Source organism: Triticum aestivum, chromosome 5D (assembly GCF_018294505.1).
Source record: "Triticum aestivum cultivar Chinese Spring chromosome 5D, IWGSC CS RefSeq v2.1, whole genome shotgun sequence".
NCBI lineage: Eukaryota > Viridiplantae > Streptophyta > Magnoliopsida > Poales > Poaceae > Triticum > Triticum aestivum.
The window spans coordinates 516,980,935-517,006,315 of record NC_057808.1 but is presented as its reverse complement, the minus strand read 5'-3'; the positions used below and the strand labels follow the sequence as shown (position 1 = coordinate 517,006,315).

The 25,381-nt window shown below is 49.7% G+C and overlaps 1 pseudogene; it reads left to right on the top strand.

The window, feature by feature from the left end:
• Positions 1-11,107: 11,107 nt before the first annotated feature.
• Positions 11,108-19,906, top strand: LOC123125884 (anthocyanidin 5,3-O-glucosyltransferase-like; annotated as a pseudogene).
• The last annotated feature ends 5,475 nt before the right edge of the window (positions 19,907-25,381 follow it).

Genomic DNA, 25,381 nt, shown 5'->3' with positions numbered 1-25,381 from the left:
ACTAGCATCCTATACTAAGCAGAAGGATAGCAGGTAAGGGTAACAACTGTAGCAACAATGACAGGCTATGCATCAGAATAGGATTAACCGAATGTAGTAACATGCTACCCTACTCTAATGCAAGCAGTATAGAGAAGGAATAGGCGATATCTGGTGATCAAGGGGGGGCTTGCCTGGTTGCTCTGGCAAGAAGAAGGGGTCGTCGTCGATGTAGCCGATCACGGGGGTTTCGGCAACGGTCTCGGAGCCTACCGGAAAGAAGTAATGGAGGGGGAACACAATAAATAACAGAGCAATCAAATGTAACACAAAGCAAGACGCGGCAATACGTTGTGCTAGGGGTGACGTAACGCAGGGATATGTGATACCAGCGAAGGGGGGAAACATCCGGGACAGTATCCCCAGTGTTTCGCATTTTCAGGCAGATGAACTCGAGGGGGAAAGTTGCGTGTTCGCTATGCTAGGGATGTGTGGCAGACGAACGGACTGCGTATTTGGATTCGTCTCGTCGTTCTGAGCAACTTTCATGTACAAAGTATTTTCATCCGAGTTATGGATTATTTTATATTAATTTCTAAAGTTTTAGTTCATTTTCTAAATTATTTTAATTCATTTAATTAAAAGAATCATTTATTGCATCAGCGTGATGTCAGCATGACGTCAGCGGTCAACTCTGACCATTGACCGGTCAAACTGACGGTAGGGCCCGATTGTCATTGACTCAGTTTACCTAATCAGAACTAGTTAATCTAATTAAGTGATTAGGTTGATTAGACAGTGTTAATTAAGTAAATTTATTAATTAAATTTATTTATTTAATTCCTTTTCTTTTAAACGTTTCACAGGGGCGGGCCCCACTTGTCATTGGCCAGGGGGTCTTTAGCGGGCGCCGGTGCTAGCAGGTTACGGGTGCAGGGGCGCTGCGGGCGCGCGGGTGCTTTGCCCGGGAGGGCGCTGTGGCCCGGCGCCGGCGGCCACGGCTGCAGCCGGAGCAGGGCGGCGCGGCGAGCGGGACAGCAGGCGGTGGCCGCGGGGTGGCTGGGCGAGGCGCGGGGATGGGGCGGGGCCAGCGGTAGAGGCGGGACGCTGCAGCGCGGCGCGAACGGCGCGGCGAGGCGCAGAGGGCAGCAGCAGCAGGGGAACCGGGGCGCGGCGGCAGCGGCGGGGCGGCCACGCGCGTGCGCAGGGCTGCGCGGGGCGAGCAGGGCGCGGTCAGCGCGAGCGCGCACGCAGAGGCGCGGGACGCGGCCGGCGCGTGTGGTGGAGGGCAGCAGCGGCGCATGGTGAGGCGGGCGCATCGCGGGTGCAGAGGCCGTGAGGCGCGGGCGTTGCGCAGGGAGCGCGCTGCCGCGGGGTGGAGGCTGCGGCTTCAGGGCGGCAGCAGGCGGGGCTTGGCGGCAACGAACGAGGCGAGCGCGAGGCGGCCACGGTGCCGCAGCGAGCGCGGCTGCGGGGGTGGTCGGAGACGGGCATGTGGGCGTGAGTACGGCGACAGGGGAAGAGAGAGGCCGGGGGGCCTCACCGTGGAGCTGTAGGGGACATGGCAGTGGGGCTCGGGGAGGAAGACGGGGACGACGGCCGCGGTAAGCGACGAGGACGACGGCCGCGGTAAGCGACGGGGCCGACCGGTGAGCAGGAGGCCGGGGACGGGGCGGCGTCGGCGTGGTCCACGACGGCAGGGGCGGTCCGGGGCGGCGAGGTGGTGCAGAGCACGGCGAGGAGGAGTCGAGGACGAATCGGTCCGGCATGGACGGGTCCGAGCGGCGCCGCGGGGAGACAGCGACGGTGTCGAGCGCCCCCGATCCCGATTTGGATCGAGGAGGGGCGGAGGGGGAGTGGGACGAGTGGGGTGGGCGTAGTGGGGTAGTGCGGTTAGGGTTTCGGGTGGAGTGGGGGGATAAGGAGGAGTGGGGTGGGCCTCCTCGTTGGCCTAGAGGCCAACTCGGCCGGGGTCCAGCGGGGGAGGGGGGTTTTCTCTTTTATTTTTGTTTGCTTTCCTTTTATATTTTGTTTATTCTCTGTTCTTTTTTGTTTTAATTTTATATTTTAAATACATTAGTTTTATAAAATACATTAGTTGTACCTAAATTAGTATGAACAAATATGCCACCACCACAATTAACTTGGCACCTAAAATAAATTAGTTTGTAATTGTTTATTATTTTAAAAGAATTTAAATAATTGTTCTCGCTACGTTTTATTCATTTTATAGTATTTAAACAATTTATAAAAGTGTGGTCTCTCCACCATAATTATCTATGCATTATTTGGCACAAACCGAACATTTTAGTTTTAATATTTGAAAACTTTAATTGTTTGACTTGATTTTGAATTTGAATTTTGAATCGGTTTTTGAACTAACCCGAGATTAACTACAGTGACAGAGGTGACGTGGCATCATTAACGAGGGATTACTGTAGCCTAATTATCCGGGCGTCACAACGAGGGTGGAAGGCGCGCCTAGGGGGGGGGTAGGCGCGCCCCCCTACCTCGTGGCTTCCTGGTAGCTTTCTTGACATGGGGTCCAAGTCCTCTGGATCATGTTCGTTCCGAAAATCACGTTCCCGAAGGTTTCATTCCATTTGGACTCCGTTTGATATTATTTTTCTGCGAAACTCTGAAATAGGCAGAAAATAGCAATTCTGGGCTGGGCCTCCGGTTAATAGGTTAGTCCCAAAAATAATATAAAAGTGAATAATAAAGCCCAGTAATGTCCAAAACAGAAGATAATATAGCATGGAGCAATCAAAAATTATAGATACGTTGGAGACATATCACCTCCCAGCTGGAGCTGTCGTCTGATGACGGCGGAGTGGCTGAGCGATGATGACGGACCGGTGCCATTGGCGATTATGGGAGAAGCAAACAAGATAAGCTACTGGGAGGGAGGGGAAAATGCGACGCAGGACTCGCCTGCCGTGAGGGTTTTTATAGCAGGCCGGTAAGCATTGGGATTTTGGGGGATTTCACTGAGTCGGGCAGGGCTTGCGCGGGAACCTGCGAGGTTGCGCGGGAACGGGCTCACGACAATTCATTGGCGCCACCATTTGACCAAAAGAATGCCCCCGCACGCTGCGCAAGCTTCCGCTGTAAGCCGTCTGCGGCAGCAAGGTGACAAGACGTGCAGAGGAGGACGAAAGGCCACGTACACATACGGTTAATAAAAAAATGTTTGCGATTTAATTACCTACTATACCACCGTCCTGGTTTATAAGTATGATTTAACTAATAAAATACGAATGCATGTCACCAAAGATTATATAGTTAGATTTGTATTTGAACATAGTTTCCAATTATATAATTATTATAACATGCATTAACATTTTGTTGGTTAAATTTGAGGGCAAAGTATGGCACGGAATATAAAGGAGACTATAGACTAGACGGAGGTGGTAGCACACGGCCACTCTCTACGCAGCGACGCAACTGTCGGACGGCTTGTAGGCGACCATTTCCTGCGTGTTCAACTACTCTATGTGTGTGTTTGCTTGCGGTTCAGGCGGCCACGGCGCGCTCTGCTCGCGTCCCGCCGCGCGCGCTCTGCTCTCGCGTCCCTCCGGATGCTCTGCCCTCGTCCCTCCATGCGTGCTGCCAGTGTTTGGGGCCGGCACACGATCATGCACATTCGTGTGCATGCGGTTGCGTCGGGCGCGGCACGACGATGCAGTTACCCGCTGCAAAAACTGCCATGCGGACGCGCCGAGAATCCACGCCGCCCGGCCCCCTTTTATTCCTGCGGGCATTTACCTTCATCTCTCGTCTCACATGACACAATAAGTACACCCACGAGGACACATACAAAAAGGACATCCAGCGGTTCCAATGGCGCTCCCCGTGGCTCCAATGGCGCTCCCAGCGGCCGACGACAACAACGGCGAGCAGTTCACCATGCATCACGTAGTGGACGCCCACGTGAGGGGGAAGGCCCTCTCGGTGGTGTACACGAACGATCCGGTCTTGGTGGAGAGCTCCATCCAAACTATGGAGCAATTCCTTGCCGAGGACAAGTACCGAGTGGTCGGCTTCGACCTCGAGTACACCATCGGTCATGCCGGCACGATCAGAAGGTTGTCGTCACCCAGTTGTGCGTGCGACATGACGTCCTCGTCTACCACTACCACCTTGCCACAAGGCCTTGCGAGCGTTTCTCCAGGTTTATCAACAGCTCCGACTACAGTTTCGCTACGGTGGACACCACCAACGATCTAAAAGCGCTCAAGGTTTCGGACTTGAAATGCCTGAATCTTATCAACATCCAGCACCACTACAAGGTCTGGCGCAGCGACAAAAACACACTGAACTCCCTGGTTGACCTCACCTCGGCCATTATCGATAGGGATGGCAATGGGTACCCATTACCCACGTACCCTGCGGGTAAAAACCCTATTAGGGTAAGGATATGGGATAAAACATTATCCATGGGTATATAAATAGGGAAATGTTAAACCCATCGGGTAGAGCGGGTACGGGTATGGGATCATATAACCCATACCCACATACCCATGTACCCATATATAATCTATATGAACTCAAAATTATCTCTACGCTTTGTGATGAATTTGTGAGCTCAAAATATATGACTATGTGATGATGCTTTGATGTGTTGTTGTTTATGAGAAAGTGATGTTGTTTATTAAATATGTTGTTGTTTATGGTGTCTTGTTGTTTAAAGTGTGTGTTGTTGTTTATAAATTATAATTGTATGTTGCTTTTTATGACTATGAGTTGTTCAAACTGATGCTTTGTAAACATGGGTAATTTAACCCATGGGTACCCATCTACCCTGTCGGGTAATGGGTAAGGGAAAAAATTGTACCCATTGGCGGGTATGGGTAAGGGTGATGGGTAAGCTTAGAGGGGATGGGTAAGGGTATGGGGTGGCTCCACCCGTACCCAAACCCTGCGGGTGCCATCCCTATATATGACTATGTGATGATGCTTTGATGTGTTGTTGTTTATGAGAAAGTGATGTTGTTTATTAAATATGTTGTTGTTTATGATGTCTTGTTGTTTAAAAGTGTGTGTTGTTGTTTATACATTATAATTGTATGTTGTTTTTTATGACTATGAGTTGTTCAAACTGATGCTTTGTAAACATGAGTAATTTAACCCATGGGTACCCATCTACCCTATCGGGTAATGGGTAAGGGAAAAAATTGTACCCATTGGCGGGCATGGGTAAGCGTGATGGGTAAGCTTAGAGGGGATGGGTAAGGGTATGGGGTGGCTCCACCTGTACCCAAACCCTGCGGGTGCCATCCCTAATCATCGACCCCTACTACGCGAAGATGAAGGGAGAGAGCAATAAGGACAAGTACGCCTGGCACAGTGTGTGGCATGAGAGACTGGATGAACAACATGTCAAGTACGCGGCCATGGATGCGTACACAAGCTACGAGATGTACAGGCGGATCGTTCACATGAGGAACTGTCTTCTTCCTGACCCAGACGAGGCATCGAGCCGCATAGCAGTGGCGGGAGCGTCACAAGAAGTAGATGACTAGACGATCGTTTCTCCTACTTTAGAATGCATGCAATTGTTTATTGAGGTGTGTGCGAATGATCTGTATAGTCACTTATGTAATTGGATGTTTATTTCAGTTATATATATACACGTTATTCTACTGTAGACAGAGCAATTCACACGGCTTATTAGCAGCAATCGTCTGTGTTATTGTTGGTCTTCGCACACATTTCTGATTACGGACCTGTTTGCCGCGTATCACACACATCCTTTTCGGTTGAACCATTTCCATTGTGTTGCCTAATCACACACAGTTCATCCCAGTGAACCGTATGCTGTATATCGCACACGCCTTCATCTGGCTGCCCGTTTCTTTTGTTCCTCCTCATCCCAAACAGTTAATACAGCTGAACCGTATGACCTGCATCGCACACGCAACTAAATTCTGAACCATGTTTGATGCATCCGTCATCGCAAAAGTTTTGCACCTTTTTTGACGGTTTTTTACACCACCGTTTGCGATTATGGCATCGCACACAGTTTCGTCGAAGGGTCTCTGATCGTAGTGTCGCGTTTGGACTATCCTCCAGTAGTGATCATAAAACTTCAGATCAAGTTACTACCGAACCTCGTAGGTCAACCAGACTACGTTCCTTACCAGAGTGGTACGGTAATCCTGTTCTGCAAGTCATGTTACTAGACCATGACGAACCTACGAACTATGAGGAAGCGATGATGAGCCCAGATTTCGCGAAATGGCTTGAGGCCATGAAATCTGAGATGGGATCCATGTATGAGAACAAAGTATGGACTTTGGTTGACTTGCCCGATGATCAGCAAGCCATAGAGAATAAATGGATCTTCAAGAAGAAGACTGACGCTGATGGTAATGTTACTGTCTACAAAGCTTGACTTGTTGTGAAAGGTTTTCGACAAGTTCAAGGAGTTGACTACGATGAGACCTTCTCACCCGTAGCGATGCTAAAGTATGTCCGAATCATGTTAGCAATTGCCGCACTTTATGATTATGAAATTTGTCAAATGGATGTCAAAACTGCATTCCTTAATGGATTTCTTAAAGAAGAGTTGTATATGATGCAACCAGAAGGTTTTGTCGATCCTAAAGGTGCTAACAAAGTGTGAAAGCTCCAGCGATCCATTTATGGCCTGGTGCAAGCCTCTCGGAGTTGGAATATACGCTTTGATAGTGTAATCAAAGCATATGGTTTTATACAGACTTTTGGAGAAGCCTGTATTTACAACAAAGTGAGTGGGAGCTCTGTAGCATTTCTAATATTGTATGTGGATGACATATTGTTGATTGGAAATGATATAGAATTTCTGGATAGCATAAAAGGATACCTGAATAAGAATTTTTCAATGAAAGACCTCGGTGAAGCTGCTTATATATTGGGCATCAAGATCTATAGAGATAGATCAAGACGCTTAATTTGACTTTCACAGAGCACATACCTTGATAAAGTTTTGAAGAAGTTCAAAATGGATCAGTCTAAGAAAGGGTTCTTGTCTGTGTTACAAGGTGTGAAGTTGAGTTAGATTCCATGCCCGACCACTACAGAAGATAGAGAGAAAATGAAAGTCATTCCCTATGCCTTAGCCATAGGTTCTATCATGTATGCAATGTTGTGTACCAGACGTGATGTGCGCCTTGCTATAAGTTTAGCAGGGAGGTACCAAAGTAATCCAGGAGTGAATCACTGGACAACAATCAAGAACATCCTGAAATACCTAAAAAGGACTAAGGATATGTTTCTCGTTTATGGAGGTGATAAAGAGCTCGTCGTAAATGGTTACGTTGATGCTAGATTTTACACTGATCCGGATGACTCTAACTCGCAAACCGAATACGTATTTATATTGAATGGTGGAGCTGCCAGTTGGTGCAGTTCCAAGCAGAGCGTCGTGGCGGGATCTACGTGTGAAGCGGAGTACATAGTTGCTTCGGATGCAGCAAATGAAGGAGTCTGGATGAAGGAGTTCATATCCGATCTAGGTGTAATACCTAGTGCATCGGGTCCAATGAAAATCTTTTGTGACAATACTGGAGCAATTGCCTTAGCGCAGGAATCCAGATTTCACAAGAGAACCAAACACATCAAGAGACGCTTCAACTCCATTCGTGATCAAGTCAAGGAGGGAGACATAGAGATTTGTAAAATACATACGGATCTGAATGTTGCATACCCGTTGACCAAGCCTCTTCCACGAGCAAAACTTGATCAACACCAAGACTCCATGGGTGTTAGAATCATTACAATGTAATCTAGATTATTGACTCTAGTGCAAGTGGGAGACTGAAAAGAAATATGCCCTAGATGCAATAATAAAGTTGTTATTTATATTTCCTTATATCATGATAAATGTTTATTATTTATGCTAGAATTGTATTAACCGGAAACTTGATACATGTGTGAATACATAGACAAAACAAAGTGTCCCTAGTATGCCTCTACTTGACTAGCTCGTTAATCAAGGATGGTTAAGTTTCCTAACCATAGACATGTGTTGTCATTTGATGAACATGATCACATCATTAGGAGAATGGTGTGACGGACAAGACCCATCCGGTAGCTTAGCATAATGATCATTAAGTTTTATTGATATTGCTTTCTTCATGACTTATACGTATTCCTTTGACTATGAGATTATGCAACTCCCAAATACCAGATGAACACCTTGTGTGCTATCAAACGTCACAACGTAACTGGGTGATTATAAAGATGCTCTACAGGTGTCTCCGAAGGTGTTTGTTGAGTTGGCATAGATCGAGATTAGGATTTGTCACTCCGAGTATCGGAGAGGTATCTCTGGGCCCTCTCGGTAATGCACATCATGATAAGCCTTGCAAGAAATGTGACTAATAAGTTAATTGTGGGATGATGTATTACGGAACGAGTAAAGAGACTTGCCGGTAATGAGATTAAACTAGGTATGAGGATACCAACGATCGAATCTCGGGCAAGTAACATACCGACGACAAAGGGAATAACGTATGTTGTCATTGCAGTTTGACCGATAAACATCTTCGTAGAATATTTAGGAACCAATATGAGCATCTAGGTTCCATTGTTGGTTATTGATCGGAGATGTGTCTCGGTCATGTCTACATAGTTCTCGAACCCGTAGGGTCCGCACGCTTAACGATTGATGAAGATTTGTATTGTGAGTTATGTGTTTTGGTGACCGAAGATTGTTCGGAGTCCCATATGAGATCACAGACATGACGAGGAGTCTCGAAATGGTCGAGAGGTAAAGATTGATATATTGGACGATAGTATTCGTACACCGGAATGGTTTTGGAGTGTTTCAGATATTTATCGGAGTACCGAGGGGTTACCGGAACCCCCCGGGGAAAGTAATGGGCCAACATGGGCCATAGGGGAGAGAGAGGGCAGCCCGCAAGGGGTGGCGCCCCCCCATGGGGAGTCCGAATTGGACAAGGGGAGGGGGCGCGGCCCCCCTTTCCTTCTCCCTCTCCCTCTCCTTTCCCCTTTCCCCCTCCGAAAGAAGGAAGGGGGCCCGACTAGGACTAGGAGTCCTAGTGGGTTCCCCCCACTTGGCGCGCCCCCTAGGGCCGGCCTCCTCCCCTCTCCTCCTCTATATACGGGGGCTGGGGGCACCCCAAAGGACATCAATTGTTTCTTAGGCGTGTGCGGTGCCCCCCTCCACCGTTTACTCCTCCGGTCATATTGTCGTAGTGCTTAGGCGAAGCCCTGCGCGGATCACATCACCATCACCGTCACCACGTCGTCGTGCTGACGAAACTCGTCCTCGACACTTTGCTGGATCAAGAGTTCGAGGGACGTCATCGAGCTGAACGTGTGCTGAATTCGGAGGTGTCGTATGTTCGGTACTTGATCGGTGGGATGGCGAAGACGTTCGATTACATCAACCGCGTTAAACTAACGCTTCCGCTTTCGATCTATGAGGGTACGTGGACACACTCTCCCCCTCTCGTTGCTATGCATCTCCTAGATAGATCTTGCGTGATCGTAGGAAATTTTTTGAAATTGCATGCTACGTTCCCCAACAAAAACGTGCTCCCGGTTCGGGTTTTCGTCTGTTTTTTGTGAAAAAATCGTCACAACCTATCAACATGGGTCTAGTTTTGAAAATCTCGACGCAAGGAATCCAATGATGAAGACGGTTCAAGATTTGGACGTATAATTTAAGAGATAAACCATTTTAAATAAATGGATCTACGTAAGAAAGGAAAACTCACAGGTTACGACAAGTGACGCACATGCAATGCGCCATTTGTCACAACCTAAGGATGGTGGGAGTGACCTTTACAAGAAGTGCTTCTTAGTTAGTGATTTTGCATGGCCACGGTTCAACTTATCGTGCCAACCGAACGCTCCATTCATCACGTGAAAAAATCTAGACGCTGTAACCAACAAATAACAGGTCGGCCCAACAAGGCTTTTCGTTTTCCTTTCACTGTATTTGTTATACCCCTATACTTTCTCTTCTTTTTTCAAACATTTGAAACATATTTACTTTATTTTTCATTTTGTTTGCGTTTTTGGCAATAAGTGAACATTTTTTTTATAGATTGTGTGAACATAGCTTTGTAACACACACAAAAATATGTTTTTTTTCTAATACATAAATATAAAAATTGTTGCAAAGAAAGTTTATGCATATAAAAATGGTCATATTTTTTGTTAAAAAAGCATACAGTTTATTATTTTGGATTTTACAAATATTCACCAATTTGTAAAAATGTTCATGAATTTTTAGAAATGTGCATGCATTAAAAATGCTCATGTAGTAGAGAATACTGGAGGGAAGAAGAAGAAACCCGAGAAAAAACAAAAAAAATAGATGAAAACGAAAGAAAAGTTAATGAAAACCGGTACACAAAGAAAAAGGAAAACCGGTAAAACAGCTTTTTTTAGTTTAAACACAATTCAATTTATTAATCAAGGTCCAAATATATGGGAATACAATTTATATCAGTTGGATTGAGGAACCGGTAAAACAGCCACAATCGCGCGCCATTCAGCTACCCTACTTGGACCGGCCTCATGCAGGCCCTGCGTGTTTTAGCCACAGTTCATCGCAGTGGGCAAAGAATGGGAAAGAGGCGATGGCGATGAGTGGCTGACGGAAGCCGTTCGTTCGTGTCGGCCGGCTGGCTGCATCCAGGACCTCCACCTCCACCTCGTCAAGTGGTTTCCGTCCCGTGTTTATGTCTCCTTCCGAGGTGATCCGACGAGATGGAGGTCCACTGGTTTTGTCTGTGACCCGCAAACCTGCCACGGCCTCGCTCCACAGACGTTCGCCGGTTAGGTACCACACGCGGCCCCAACGGCGCCGACTGCCCGCGTGCACGTACTCCTTCCTTTTTTTAAGTCTGCATATCAGATTTGGTCAAAGTCAAATCTGATTAACTTTGACTAAATTTATAAAAAAATATCAAGATTCACAATATGAAATTAATATTGTTAGATGCATCATGAAATTAATTTTCATACCATATAGCTTTAGTGTTTTACATGTTGATATTTTTTTATACAAAGTTTGACTTTGACTAAATCCTATATGTAGACTAAAAAGAAATGGAGGGAGTACAAATATCCCACGCGCGGCCCAGGCGGTGCAACTTGGGACGCCACGGCAGCCCGAATTAACATCTCCGCCGTCGTCTTCCCGTCGCCCAGAAAAATGACAGACCAGACACGAACACAAAATGGCCACGGCGACCTCGCAAAGAAACCGCCCGTCGTCGTCATCTACTCGCCGCCGGGGATGGCGGGCCACCTGGTCCCCATGGCGGAGCTCGGCAAGCTACTCGTGGCGCAGGGCCTCCAGGTCACCGTCCTCCTCAGCGGGGGCTATACGCCGTTCCTCGATGGCGTCGCCGCCGCCAACCCGGCGCTGGCCTTCCACTGCCTGCCCCCGGCCGCGCTCGCCCCCGACATGGCCGTTGCCTGCGGCAGCAGCTTCGAGGCCAGGCTCTTCGAGCTCGCACGCGCCACCAACCCGGACCTGCGCGACTTCCACCGCGCCGCGCGCCCGGCCGCCCTCCTCATCGACTTCTTCTGCAGCGCCGCGCTCGACGTCGGCGCCAAGCTTCGTGTGCCCACCTACTTCTTCTTAACTGCCTGCGTCGGCAGCGTCGCCTTCGGGCTCTACCACCCGGTCATCGATGAGCGTACCTGCCTCAGCTTCCGGGACATGGGCGGCGACCCCGTGCACGCCCCGGGACTGCCACCCATACCGGGGCCATCCAAGATCGCGAGAGCTTGAGCAACAGGCACTTCGTGGACTGGGCCTAAGGATGTGCGACTCCATGGGTGTCCTCGTCAACGGCTGCCGGTCCCTAGAGCCGGGCGCCGCTGACGCCATCGTGGCCGGCCTCTGCAATCCGCCCGGCCGGCCGCCGCTGTACTGCGTGGGGCCGCTGATTAAGCACGACGAGGAGACCTCAAAGCGCCATGAGTGCCTCGCATGGCTCGATGGCCAGCCCGAGGCCAGCGTGGTGTTCCTCTGCTTCGGCAGCATGGGCCGGTTCAGCGCGGAGCAGGTCAAGGAGATAGCGTCGGGCCTGGAAACAAGTGGGCAGAGGTTCCTATGGGTCGTTCGGCGCCCGCCCCCGCTGAGGGAGTCCTGGACTAAGGGGCCCTCGGCAGTCCGGCCTGTTGGCCATGGGCCGGACTGATGGGCTGTGAAGATACGAAGACCGAAGACTGCACCCGTGTCCGGATGGGACTCTCCTTGGCGAGGAAGGCAAGCTTGGCGACTGGATATGTAGATTCCTTTCTTTGTAACCGACCTTGTGCAACCCCATATCCTCCAGTGTCTATATAAACCGGAGGACTTAGTCCGGAGGGGAGATATTCATTACGTTAGTCATACAGGCTAGACTTTTAGGGTTTAGCCATTACGATCTCGTGGTAGATCAACTCTTGTAATACTCATATTCATCAAGATCAATCAAGCAAGAAGTAGGGTATTACCTCCATAGAGAGGGCCCAAACCTGGGTAAACATCGTGTCCCGTGTCTCCTGTTACCATCGACCTTAGACGCACAGTTCGGGACCCCCTACCCGAGATCCGCTGGTTTTGACACCGACATTGGTGCTTTCATTGAGAGTTCCACTGTGCCGTTGACGAAAAGGTTCGATCGCCCCTTCAATCGTCGACAGTGACGCTGTCCAAGGAGAAACCTTCCTCCCCGGACAGATCTTCGTGTTCCGTGGCTTCGCACTGCGGGCCAACTCGCTTGGCCACCTGGAGCAGATCGATAGCTACGCCCCTGGCCATCAGGTCAGATTTGGGAGCTTGAATTACGTTGCGGACATCCGTGGAGATTTGATCTTTTCCGGATTCGAGACCGCGGCAACCGCTCCCGGTCACCTTGACGAGCATGACCTAAATCTGTCATCAGACTGCATCCAGGAGATAGCTCCTGCGACCACTCTGGCCTTTGATCCAGAGCACACTGCAGCATCCAAGGAAGGGAGGCTCGACCCCACCACGGAGGCCACAGATGCCCCGGCGTTGGAGCCGCACATGGACTTAACCTCACACAATATCTGTGTCACCAGAACTCCGGACTCTTCTCCGTGTATAAGCTCCGAACCATGTGAGTCCGCGGATACCGAACTTGATCGTTTATCGATCTTCGAGTTCAACGCCGCAGACATCTTCCAGCACTCGCCCTTTGGCGATGTGCTGAACTCATTAAAGAACTTATCCTTGGCGGGGGACTCAGAGCCGAACTATGTACGGTTCGAACTAGGGGCTGATGATGGGGAATTTTGCTTCCCACCCGCCACCCACTCCATAGCCACTTTCGAGGACTTAACCGACATGCTTGATTACGGCTTCGAAGACATCGTCAGTACGGACGACGATGCCGACGAGGAGCGGGGCCAAAACCCGCCATGCATTGGGCGATGGACGACCACTTCTTCCTACGACGTATACATGGTGGATACGCCTAAAGAAACTAACAACGATGACAAAGAGGATCCAGTTGAAGACAAATCTCCTGAGACAAAGCCCAGTTGCCGGCGTCAGCGGCGCCGCTCTAAGTCACATCGTACAAAAGACAACAACAGCGGCACCGGAGAAAACAATACTCCGGACGATGCCGAAGACAATGAAGAACCTGTTGGAGCAACCTCCGAAGAGGATGAACAGGCCATACACGAAGACTCGGAGGACAGCAACTATCTTCCGCTCTCCGAGGAGGAGGAAAGCCTCGACAACGAGGATTTCACCGTGCCCGAGGAACCCCTCGAGCAGGAGCGCTTCAAACGCCGGCTAATAGCAACTGCAAGAAGCCTGAAAAAGAAGCAGCTACAGCTTCAAGCGCACCAAGATCTGTTCAATGATAGATGGACCGAAGTCCTGGCCGCCGAAGAATACGGCCTTAGTAGCCCAGCCAAAAGCTACCCGAAGCGTAGATTGCTACCTCAGTGCGGTGACAAGGCGCTGGAGCCCGTACCATCATCGCACAATGCGGCAGGTCGAACACAACTTGGTCCGGATAAAGCGGCAACTCAAGCCGAACACCAGACCGCCCCACCTCGCCGTAAAGGCAAGAATAAAACAGCTCGGGGTCGTACATACGACTTTCAACAGGACTTGGATAGCAGAGCGGGACACGCAAGATCGATCTACGAATCGCGAGGACATGCCCCGACACACGAAGACGGCTACCTATTCGGACGTGAAAAACCTAGCCATGCCCGGGCCGACAACCGCAAATGGACTCCATCAGAGGTACGCTGCAGTGTGGCCCAGCATAGAGGCGCCGCACACCCTCTCTGCTTTACAGACGAAGTAATGGAGCATGAATTCCCAGACGGGTTCAAACCCATGAATATCGAATCATACGACGGAACAACGGATCCCGCGGTATGGATTGAGAACTTCCTCCTCCATATCCACATGGCCCGCGGAGATGACCTTTATGCTATCAAATACCTACCACTAAAACTCAAAGGACCAGCTCGGTACTGGTTAAACAGTCTACCAGAAAATTCTATTGGCAGCTGGGAAGATTTGGAAGACGCCTTCCGCGACAACTTCCAAGGAACATATGTCCGGCCACCGGATGCCGATGACTTAAGTCACATTGTCCAGCAGCCCGGAGAGTCAGCCAGGAAGCTCTGGACTAGGTTCTTAGTTAAAAAGAACCAAATCGTCGACTGTCCGGACGCGGAAGCCCTCGCGGCCTTCAAACACAGCGTCCGGGATGAATGGCTTGCACGCCACCTCGGTCAAGAAGGACCTAAATCCATGACAGCCCTTACCGCTCTAATGACCCGCTTTTGCACGGGAGAAGACAGCTGGCTCGCTCGTAGAAGCAACAACGCCAGCGACTCGGGCACTTCCGAAATCCGGGACGGCAATGGCAAGCCACGACGAAGCAAACACAACAGTCGCAACGATAATGAGAGATCACGCGATATAGCGGTCAACGCCGGATTAAGCAATCGCAAACCCGGTCAACAGAACAAGCCACTCAAGGCAAACCAAGATGGACCATCCAACCTAGACAGGATATTGGACCGACCCTGCCAGATTCACGGCCACCCCGATAAACCAGCTAATCATACCAACAGAAACTGTTGGGTCTTCAAGCAGGCCGGCAAGCTCAACGCTGAACACAAGGGGAGGAGGCTGCCGGGCGATAGGGACGACGGAGAGGTTCACCAACCAAACACCGGGGGTCAGAAGCAATTTCCCCCCAAGGATCGATCAACCTTGGAGCAGAAGTAGCAGTTCGGCTTCCGCCGCCCACCTTATATACACGCAAAATTTGTATCGCGCATACACCACTACACACTTAAGATACCATGGGCATTGACGGAAGAACAATACGGACAAGCCTGCAAGCATTCCAGTAACATTCTTTATCTACTTTCTTTTTACTTCTTTCTTCATTCTCTCTTAAAAACAGGTGACGCAAAGGACAAGCATCTAAACTGACTCTATCGGAGTCCGGATCCGTACACTCGCCTAAGGGGCTACTTCCGTCAAGGATTCCCTCTCGCCGAGGACAGGCGGCGCAGACGTGCGACAGGAGGTCCAAAATAACTTTTTGTAGACCGCACTCTTTATTTCGAGCCTGTAATATGCCTTTTTCCTCCGCCTCCGACCTCGGGCATGTTAAATAGCCAGGGTTGTGGTCTTTATATATATAAAGTAATCATTGGCATATCGCTCAGGTCCCAGTAAATATGATCCGCATTAATCATTTCTTACTTTTTCACAAATGAATTTGGCCCCTATAGCTGTTTTACAGCCATACCTCGGCACAACCTGCCAGGGGCTCGGTATGGGAACAAATGAGTTGCCAACAAAGTCCGAACAGCTTTATAAGCGTACTTCGGCGTCGCGAGTTTGGCCTTATATGCATCAGATCCGAATCATGTCTTGGGTCAATGGTTGGGTTGCCCGGCTCCTGTGCTTGCTACCTTACGTTCCGCTCTATCGGCTAGTGTTGGGGAACGTAGCAGAAATTCAAATTTTCTACGCATCACCAAGATCAATCTATGGAGTAATCTAGCAACGAGGGGAAGGGGAGTGCATCTACATACCCTTGTAGATCGCGATGCGGAAGCGTTGCAAGAACGCGGATGAAGGATTCGTACTCGTAGCGATTAAGATCGCGGTTGATTCCGATCTAAGCGCCGAACCACGGCGCCTCCGCGTTCAACACACGTGCAGCCCGGTGACGTCTCCCACGCCTTGATCCAGCAAGGAGAGAGGGAGAGGTTGGGGAAGACTCCGTCCAGCAGCAGCACAACGGCATGGTGGTGATGGAGGAGCGCGGTACTCCAGCAAGGCTTCGCCAAGCACCGCAAGAGACGAGGAGGGAGAGGGGCAGGGCTGCGCTATGAGGGAGGAAGTCTCGTGTCTCTGGCAGCCCCAAAACCCCCACTATTTATAGGGGAGGGGGAGGGGCTGCGCCCCCATCTAGGGTTCCCCCCCCAAGGGGTGCGGCCAGCCCTAGATGGGACTTGGGGGGCGGCCATGGGGGGGAGAGAGGGGGGCGCACCACTAGGTGGGCCTTAGGCCCATCTGTGCCTAGGGTTTCCCCCTTCCCCCCTTCCTGCGCCCTGGGCCCCTTGTGGGAGGCGCACCAGCCCACCTAGGGGCTGGTCCCTTCCCACACTTGTCCCAGGCAGCCCTCCGGGGCCGGTGGCCCCACCTGGTGGACCCCGGGGACCCTCCCGTGGTCCCGGTACGTTACCGATATCACCCGAAACTTTTCCGGTGACCAAAACAGGACTTCCCATATATAAATCTTTACCTCCGGACCATTCTGGAACTCCTCGTGACGTCCGGGATTTCATCCGAGACTCCGAACAACATTAGGTAACCACGTATATCTATTCCCTATAACCCTAGCGTCATCGAACCTTAAGTGTGTAGACCCTACGGGTTCGGGAACCATGCAGACATGACCGAGACGTTCTCTGGCCAATAACCAACAGTGGGATCTGGATACCCATGTTGGCTCCCACATGTTCCACGATGATCTCATCGGATGAACCACGATGTCGGGGATTCAATCAATCCCGTATACAATTCCCTTTATCTACCGGTATGGTACTTGCCCGAGATTCGATCGTCGGTATCCCGATACCTTGTTCAATCTCATTACCAGCAAGTCTCTTTACTCGTTCCGTAACACATCATCCCGTGATCAACTCCTTGGTCACATTGTGCACATTATGATGATGTCCTACCGAGTGGGCCCAGAGATACCTCTCCGTTTACACGGAGTGACAAATCTCAGTCTCGATTCGTGCCAACCCAACAGACACTTTCGGAGATACCTGTAGTGCACCTTTATAGCCACCCAGTTACATTGTGACGTTTGGTACGCCCAAAGCATTCCTACGGTATCCGGGAGTTGCACAATCTCATGGTCTAAGGAAATGATACTTGACATTAGAAAAGCTCTTAGCAAACGAACTACAAGATCTTGTGCTAGGCTTAGGATTGGGTCTTGTCCATCACATCATTCTCCTAATGATGTGATCCCGTTATCAACGACATCCAATGTCCATGGTCAGGAAACCGTAACCATCTATTGATCAACGAGCTAGTCAACTAGAGGCTTACTAGGGACATGGTGTTGTCTATGTATCCACACATGTATCTGAGTTTCCTATCAATACAATTTTAGCATGGATAATAAACGATTATCATGAACAAGGAAATATGATAATAACCAATTTATTATTGCCTCTAGGGCATATTTCCAACAGCTAGGGTAGTAAAGGGAGAACTACTGCGATTGTCCTTCCGGTTCATCTGGTCAAGCACCTCAGTAGAGAAAGCCGAAAACCGACTGTCATGATGCTGCGAGAGCTGGTCAACCACTCGACGACTTATCAGAATCTGCCGCGATTCCCTCCGTGTCACACGAAGGACCTTTTTTCAGGTCATACATGTAACGCACCATACTGGAATAAGCCGTACACATACCAGGGGCTATGTCGTAGCCCCCCCCCCCATATAAAACTCCTATGCCTAACTGAAAGTATTAACGCCCTATAGTCTGATTGCCTGGTTCGCCGCATTATCACCTCCTTCATGGACCAAGACGTTGGATCAAGAGTGATTAAATGCTTTTCCGAACACCCCCGTACTTCCTACGAGAGGGCTGAAGCCGACGACTGGAAAACTTTCAGATTATATTAAAACGGCCGCACATGAGGAACATAAGCTTTCGAGCGAAACATAAAAATAGATTAACTATAAAATTATCTTTTACAATTCTCATACACGTCACTCGAATATTATGTCCTTCGAACATTGACCCTCTATCAAGCGGGCGGCCTCTAGGACGTCTTCACAATAAAGCTCCGGTGCGTGACAGTCCTTGCCCTTGGATGGACTCTTCGCCGCAACATCGATGGCCTTCATCTTCCCCCAGAATGTCTTGACACGGGCAAAGGCCATCCGTGCACCCTCAATGCACGCCGATCGCTTCACAGCGTCGATACGCGGCACTGCATCAACGAGCCGCTGCACCAAGCCGAAGTAGCTACTCGGAACAGGCTCAGTTGGCCACAGCTGGATTATGACGTTCCTCATGGCGGCGTCGGATATCCTATGAAGCTCGGCCCATTGAGACATCTGTTCATTCAGCAACAGAGGGCGCTTAGATAAGACGTGTCAATGACAACCATGTTTCGGAACATGGGGCCGCAGGCGAAACAACGGTCCGAAATTATGACCGGACAGGCGTGATGTCACGTTGTAAAAAGTCGTCAATGGATTGGACCTGTGGAATATTATGTTCTCTCTGCGGTTGTGTGCGATGCGTGTTACAGGTCCGGATACAATCATCACGTTCGGAGACTATCTTGGAGTTCGGAAAGAAGGGAACCCGCCTTGCAATGCCGAAGACAAATCTGTGCGGCGGACTCCTCGTCATTGAAGCCAGGTTCAAGGGCTACTGAGGGAGTCCTGGACTAAGGGGTCCTCGGGAGTCCGGCCTGTTGGCCATGGGCCGGACTGATGGGCTGTGAAGATACGAAGACTGAAGACTGCACTCGTCCGGATGGGACTCTCCTTGGCGTGGAAGACAAGCTTGGCGACCGGATATGTAGATTCCTTTCTTTGTAACCGACCTTGTGTAACCCTAGATCCTCCCGGTGTCTAATAAACCGGAGGACTTATTCCCGAGGGGAGATATTCATTACCTTAGTCATACAGGCTAGACTTTTAGGGTTTAGCTATTACGATCTCGTGGTAGATCAACTCTTGTAATACTCATATTCATCAAGATCAATCAAGTAGGAAGTAGGGTATTACCTCCATAGAGAGGGCCCGAACCTGGGTAAACATCGTGTCCCCTGTCTCCTGTTACCATCGACCTTAGACGCACAGTTTGGGACCCCCTACCCGAGATCCGCCGGTTTTGACACCGACACCCGCCCGGCGCAGAGAGCCGACCGCCGGCCGACGGGGACGACGACGGCGACATCAACGGAGCTGTTCCCGGAAGGCTTCCTGCAGCGTACCAAGGACAGGGGGCTGGTGGTCATGTCCTGGGCGCCGCAGCGGCAGGTGCTGGCGCACGAAGCAGTGGGCGGCTTCGTGAAGCACTGCGGCTGGAACTCGGTGCTGGAAGCCGTCATGGTAGGGGTGTCGATGCTGGCGTGGCCACTCTACATGGAGCAGCGCATGAACTGGGTGTTCCTGGTGGAGGAGATGCAGCTGGCTGTGCCCACGGAAGGGTACGACAAGAAGATGGTGGAGTCCGACGAGGTGGCGGCCAAGGTGCGGTGGCTGATCGAGTCCGACGGCGGGAGGGAGCTTCGACAGCGGACGCGGGCGGCCATGCGGCTGGCAGAGGAGGCGCTGGGCGACGGCGGCAAGTCGAGGGCCGCACTGGTGGATCTCGCGAGACAGTGGAAGAGCGCCGCCCACAGCTAAGCTCACCGTCAAGATTTCGAACGTCACGTGCGCGAGGTGCTGCATGTGTGCACGTCTGACCTTGGATCGAGCAGTATGATTGCTTGGGGTGGGGGAACAGAGCAATTGCTCAACTTAGTAAAAAGGAAGACAACCCCTTCCCTAGCGAACGTTCGTCAGTAGTGAGGGTCGTTATAGTCTACAATCCCCGAATCGTTTTTCTAGGGTTCGAGTGGAGAGGCGGCGGCGCGCGGGCGATCCCATCTACCTGTGGCGCATCTACAGTCTCTCGTACCATGGCCTTCCTCGTTGGTCTTCGATCTCCTGGTTCTTTCTTTGGGTTTGTGCTCGGGGTGATCAAGGGGGATCCTGGTGATTCTACCCACCCTTGGCGAACTCGGGGAGAGCAGGGGCGGGGTCAGGGGAGATCGACGGAGATGTCAGCTTCAGCAGCGACTGGGAAGGGGAAAGAGGGGGTGGAGAATATGATGGAGAGGATGAATCTGACAGACAGAGAAAGTGCAAAATTGGTGGTGGATGATCAGCATGGAAATCAAGGTGAACCAATAGTGGCGGTGGTAGGTAAGGTGCTGCACAGGAGGGTACTTCATGTAAACACCATTGCCGAAGCTTTGAGGCCTGCATGGGGCAACTCAAGGGGACTCTCGTTCAGCTCTGCAGGAGATAATATGTTTGTGGCAAGGTTTGAAGGGAAGAGGGATCGGGACAGGATCTTCGAGGGAGGACCATGGATGGTGGGCAAGCATGCGGTAGTGCTTCAGATCTTCTATGAGAGTCAAATGCCCTCCGATCTAAAATTTGAGATGATACAGATCTGGGCTAGAGTTATCAATCTGCCCTTCAACTTGAGGCGATCCCCATGGCCACAGAAGATAGCTCAACTGTTGGGGAAAGTCATGAGGGTTGATGTGGATTCGAAAGGTTTTGCATATGGGAAAGCATTGAGGACACGTGTATGGATAAATGTGAAGGAACCATTAATGAGGTGGGTGAGGCTAGAATCTGCGAAAACCAAAGAGGATATATTGTATGATGTTCAGTATGAATCTCTACCATATTTTTGTTTCTCTTGTGGATTACTTGGACACGCAGATACGTTCTGTCCAACACCGGCAGGTGATGATGCCTATGGGAGGCTCCCATATGGGGAAAATCTCAGAGTCCCAATGAGGAAGAAGGACTGGGGTAGTGGACCTTTCAGGGGATATGGAGAGACAGCTGATAATCAGTATGCTGAGGAGGACTGGGAAGATGAGGACGTGGAGAAAGGTGAGGAAGTAACCTCGTTTGATAAGTCTGCATCTAGTCGTGTTAAAAATGCAGTCTATCGGTCCAATGCTCGAGGTGGAGGGGCTACTGGGAGAGGCGTACCATCTCAACGGGGCAGAGGTAACGGAAAGAATCATGTTTACAGGAGGGTGAACATGGATGAGGGTGGTCGTAGATCACCACTTATGCTAGTAGATCAGGAAACTTTGAATAAGAAGAGAACTAGTGAAACGGAGGCGTCCGACAACTCTAAGGAGGACAGTCGGGACTCTAAGAAGAAGAAAGCAGAGGGGGAGACTAGCACTAAAAATATGGTGGAGGCTGGGAGCCAGCCCCACCGGGACCAATGAATTGCTTTGTTTGGAACTGTCGCGGGGTTGGGAACCCGGAGACAGTTCGGGAACTTCACCATTTGGTGAGGTTGGAAGCGCCCGCCCTAGTCTTTTTGTGTGATACAAAGATCGAGGGATCAAGAGTGTCAGATATGCGAGCTCGTTTAGGCTTCGCAGGTTGTGTTCCCGTAAGCAGTGTTGGCTTAAGTGGCGTTTAGCTTTGTTCTGGTCACATGAAGTAGACGCTACTCTGAACAATGTATTAGATCAACATATTGATGTAACCGTCTAGAATATAGGCAGTGATAATAAAAAGTGGAGGTTCACTGGCTTCTATGCCAAGGCTCGAAGGAGCGAGAGGTCTCAAAGTTGGAACAAATTGAAAGCGCTGTGTGCGCAGGATGATTTGCCATGGCTCTGTGGGGGCGACTTCAATGAAAGAGTGGATAATTCTGAGTATTTTGGCTCACATCAGAGGGCGGAAATGGCAAATGGCAGGGTTTCGGGAAGTGATTGATTTCTGTGATTTTCAAGATCTGGGTTTCACTGGTATCCCATACACTTGGGTCAATCGGCAGGATGACCATGCTAACGTTAAAGTTCGTCTGGATAGATTCCTGGCTAATCAAGAGTTCTTGAAGTTGTACGAGGCAACAATGGTACGACATATCCCTTCTCCTCGGTCTGACCATTGTCTGCTCTCAGCAAAGATCGTTAAGTTGCAGGCAGATGAGGGGCGGGGCCCGTATCGTTTTGTTTATGAAGATGCCTGGCAGCGCAAGGAGTCGCACATGCAAGCGGTGTCGGATGGGTGGATGCATGGGACTGAGAACCTTTCTCTCAATGACCTCAACACAAATCTTACTCACATGCAGAGCCATCTGACGGACTGGAAGAAAAAGAAGTTTGGAGATGTTCGCAGAAAATTAAAGAAGATCCGAAAGGAATTTGAGAAGGAAAAGAACAACTCTTTATACAGGGGATCCTCTCCAAGGGAGAAGGAACTTGCGAGACAGCTAAATGAACTGCTGCTCCGTGAGGAAATCATAGCGAGGCAAAGATCGCGAGTGAGTTGGCTGCGGGCGGGTGACAGAAACACGGGTTTCTTCCACGCACAGTCAACAACTCGGCGAACAAGAAACAAGATAACTGTGTTGGAGAATGCCCAGGGGGTCTTATGTGAAACAAAGGAGGAAATCCAAGCCGAAATTCAAGGGTTTTATACAAAACTTTACTCGGCTCGGGAGGAGCTAGTTGTTGAGGAGGTGCTACACCATCTTCCAGAAAAGGTTACCCCTCAAATGAATGATCGATTGTTGCGGTCTTTTAAGGCTGAAGAGGTGGACCAAGCTTCTTTCATGATGGCGCCGTCTAAAGCGCCGGGGGTGGACGGTTTCAATGCCGGGTTTTACCAAAAGCTTTGGCACCTAATCCATGATGATGTGACACGAGCAGTTCTTAATTTCCTTAATGATGGCCATATGCCTGAAGTGGTAAACAAAACAGTGATTGTTTTAATTCCTAAGGTTAAAAATCCCCGAAACATTACACGGTATAGGCCTATTTCTCTCTGTATTGTTATCTATAAACTTTGTTCAAAAGTTTTGGCTAACCGTCTTCATGAGATCCTCGATGAAATCATTGCAGAGGAGCAAAGTGCCTTTGTGCCTGGGAGATTAATAACGGACAATATTCTCACGGCTTATGAATGCGTTCATGCTATGAAGAGGAAGAAAGGAAAGCAAGGATGGTGTGCGGTAAAGATTGACATGATGAAAGCATATGATAGGGTTGAATGGGAATATTTACAAGGAGTGATGCACCGTTTGGGCTTCTCATAAGGGTGGATATCCTTGGTAATGAAATGTGTGAACTCAGTAACCTATCAAGTTAAGGTAAACGGAGAGTTATTACCTTCTTTTCGCCCGTCCAGGGGATTTCGGCAAGGCGATCCTATCTCGCCTTACATGTTTCTACTCTGTGGAGAAGGTTTATCATGTATGCTGAAAAATTATGACGGAGGTTGGATTGACCGAGGGATACGAGCGGGGCTCAGGTCACCATGGGTTTCCCATCTTCTCTTCGCTGATGACTGCCTAGTGTTCATGAAGGCAGATGGTCGAAGTGCGCACTGCCTAAATGACATCCTCAACGCCTATTCAAGGGGGTCAGGTCAGTGTGCAAACAAATTGAAGAGTTCAGTTTTCTTTAGCCCAAACTGCGGGGCGTCAGCGCGAAGGGGGGTCCGGAATGCCTTGCAAATCCATAGAGTGGCCCGATCTGAGAAGTACCTAGGCTTGCCTACAGCCGCTGGTAGGATTACAGAACAAAATTTTGACACTTGGTTGAATCTGCCAGATCAAGGGTACAAGGGTGGAGCTTTAGAAATGCATCTTGTGCAGGCAAAGAAGTGCATCTTAAGTCAGTGGTCCAAGCACTACCGGCCTATTCTATGAGCTGCTTCAAGCTCACTAAAGGCTTGTGCAAAAAATTCATGACAGTCATGTCCAAGTATTGGTGGGCTGGGTATGCACTGGCAATCTTGGTCGAAAATGGCTATTCCAGAGTCTAAGGGAGGACTAGGTTTTAGAGACCTAGAGCTTTTCAATGACGCAATGCTAGTGAAACAAGCGTGGAGGCTGTGGGTTAACCTTGATAGCCTTTGTGCAAGGGTTCTAAAAGGGAGATACTATCCGGAAGGGGACTTTTTACAAGCTGGGTGCCCGGCAAGTGCATCAACCCCCTGGCGCGCTACCATGCATGGGAGAGCGGCCTTGAAACAGGGCCTTATTAGGCGGGTGGTGGATGGAAGATCTACAGAGATTTGGCACGATCAGTGGATCAGTGATACTACGACTATGAAACCTATTTGCAGGTTATTGGATGAACCCGTTCAGTTGGTTGCGGACTTAATAGAAGACCATACGGGTCAATGGAATTCGGGTTTGGTCAGGAACTTGTTCATTGCGCCGGATGCGAATGCCATTCTGAATATTCCAAGACCGAGGTCAACTGAAGATGATTACTGGGCGTGGGCTTGGGACAAGTCAGGAATATATACAGTTCGTTCAGCATATAGAGAATTAAAGGAACGACATTATAATTCAAATGGAGCTCCGGGCAGCTCCTCAGGTGGAGAAGAGAGCTGGAGGTCTTTATGGAAGCTTAGAGTGCAACCTAAAATACGCGTGTTTTGGTGGCGGGTTTTGAAAGGATTTTTGCCTGCTAATTCAGAACTACACAGGAGACATGTAAATGAAGATGCTACGTGCACTGGTAGAAAATGGGCCTTTAGTCCCGGTTCGCAAAGGCCTTTAGTCCCGGCTGTGCAACCGGGACTAAATATGCGCGACTAAAGACCCCCCCTTTAGTCGCACCTCTTACGAACCGCGACTAAAGGCTTTAGTCCCGGTTCTCGTGGCTAACCGGGACTAAAGGCCCGTCCACGTGGGCGCCAGGGGTCCGTCGGGGCGGAGGACCTTTAGTCCCGGTTCTCGTGGCTAACCGGGACTAAAGGCCTCCTCCGCAGGTTTAGGGTTTTAGCCCCCCTAAACCTGGTTTCTTTTTAATTTGTAGTGTTTTATTTCTTTTATGTTTTATTTTGTGTTTTATTTTAATTTTGATGAAGTTTCAGTACACATATTCTACGCTACTATATACATGCATATGAAATTTCAAACAAGAAGAATTCAAGAGGAATATATAATATATATTCAATCTCGGGTGACCATATACAACTTCGAACAAGTTTCCATACACAATTAGGATGGATGACCATATACAACTTCGAACAAGTTTCAATCTCGGGTATGCATATAAATTTCTTCGTCCTCGGTATAGTGTTCTCCTTTAGGATTGATGACTTCCCTCATGA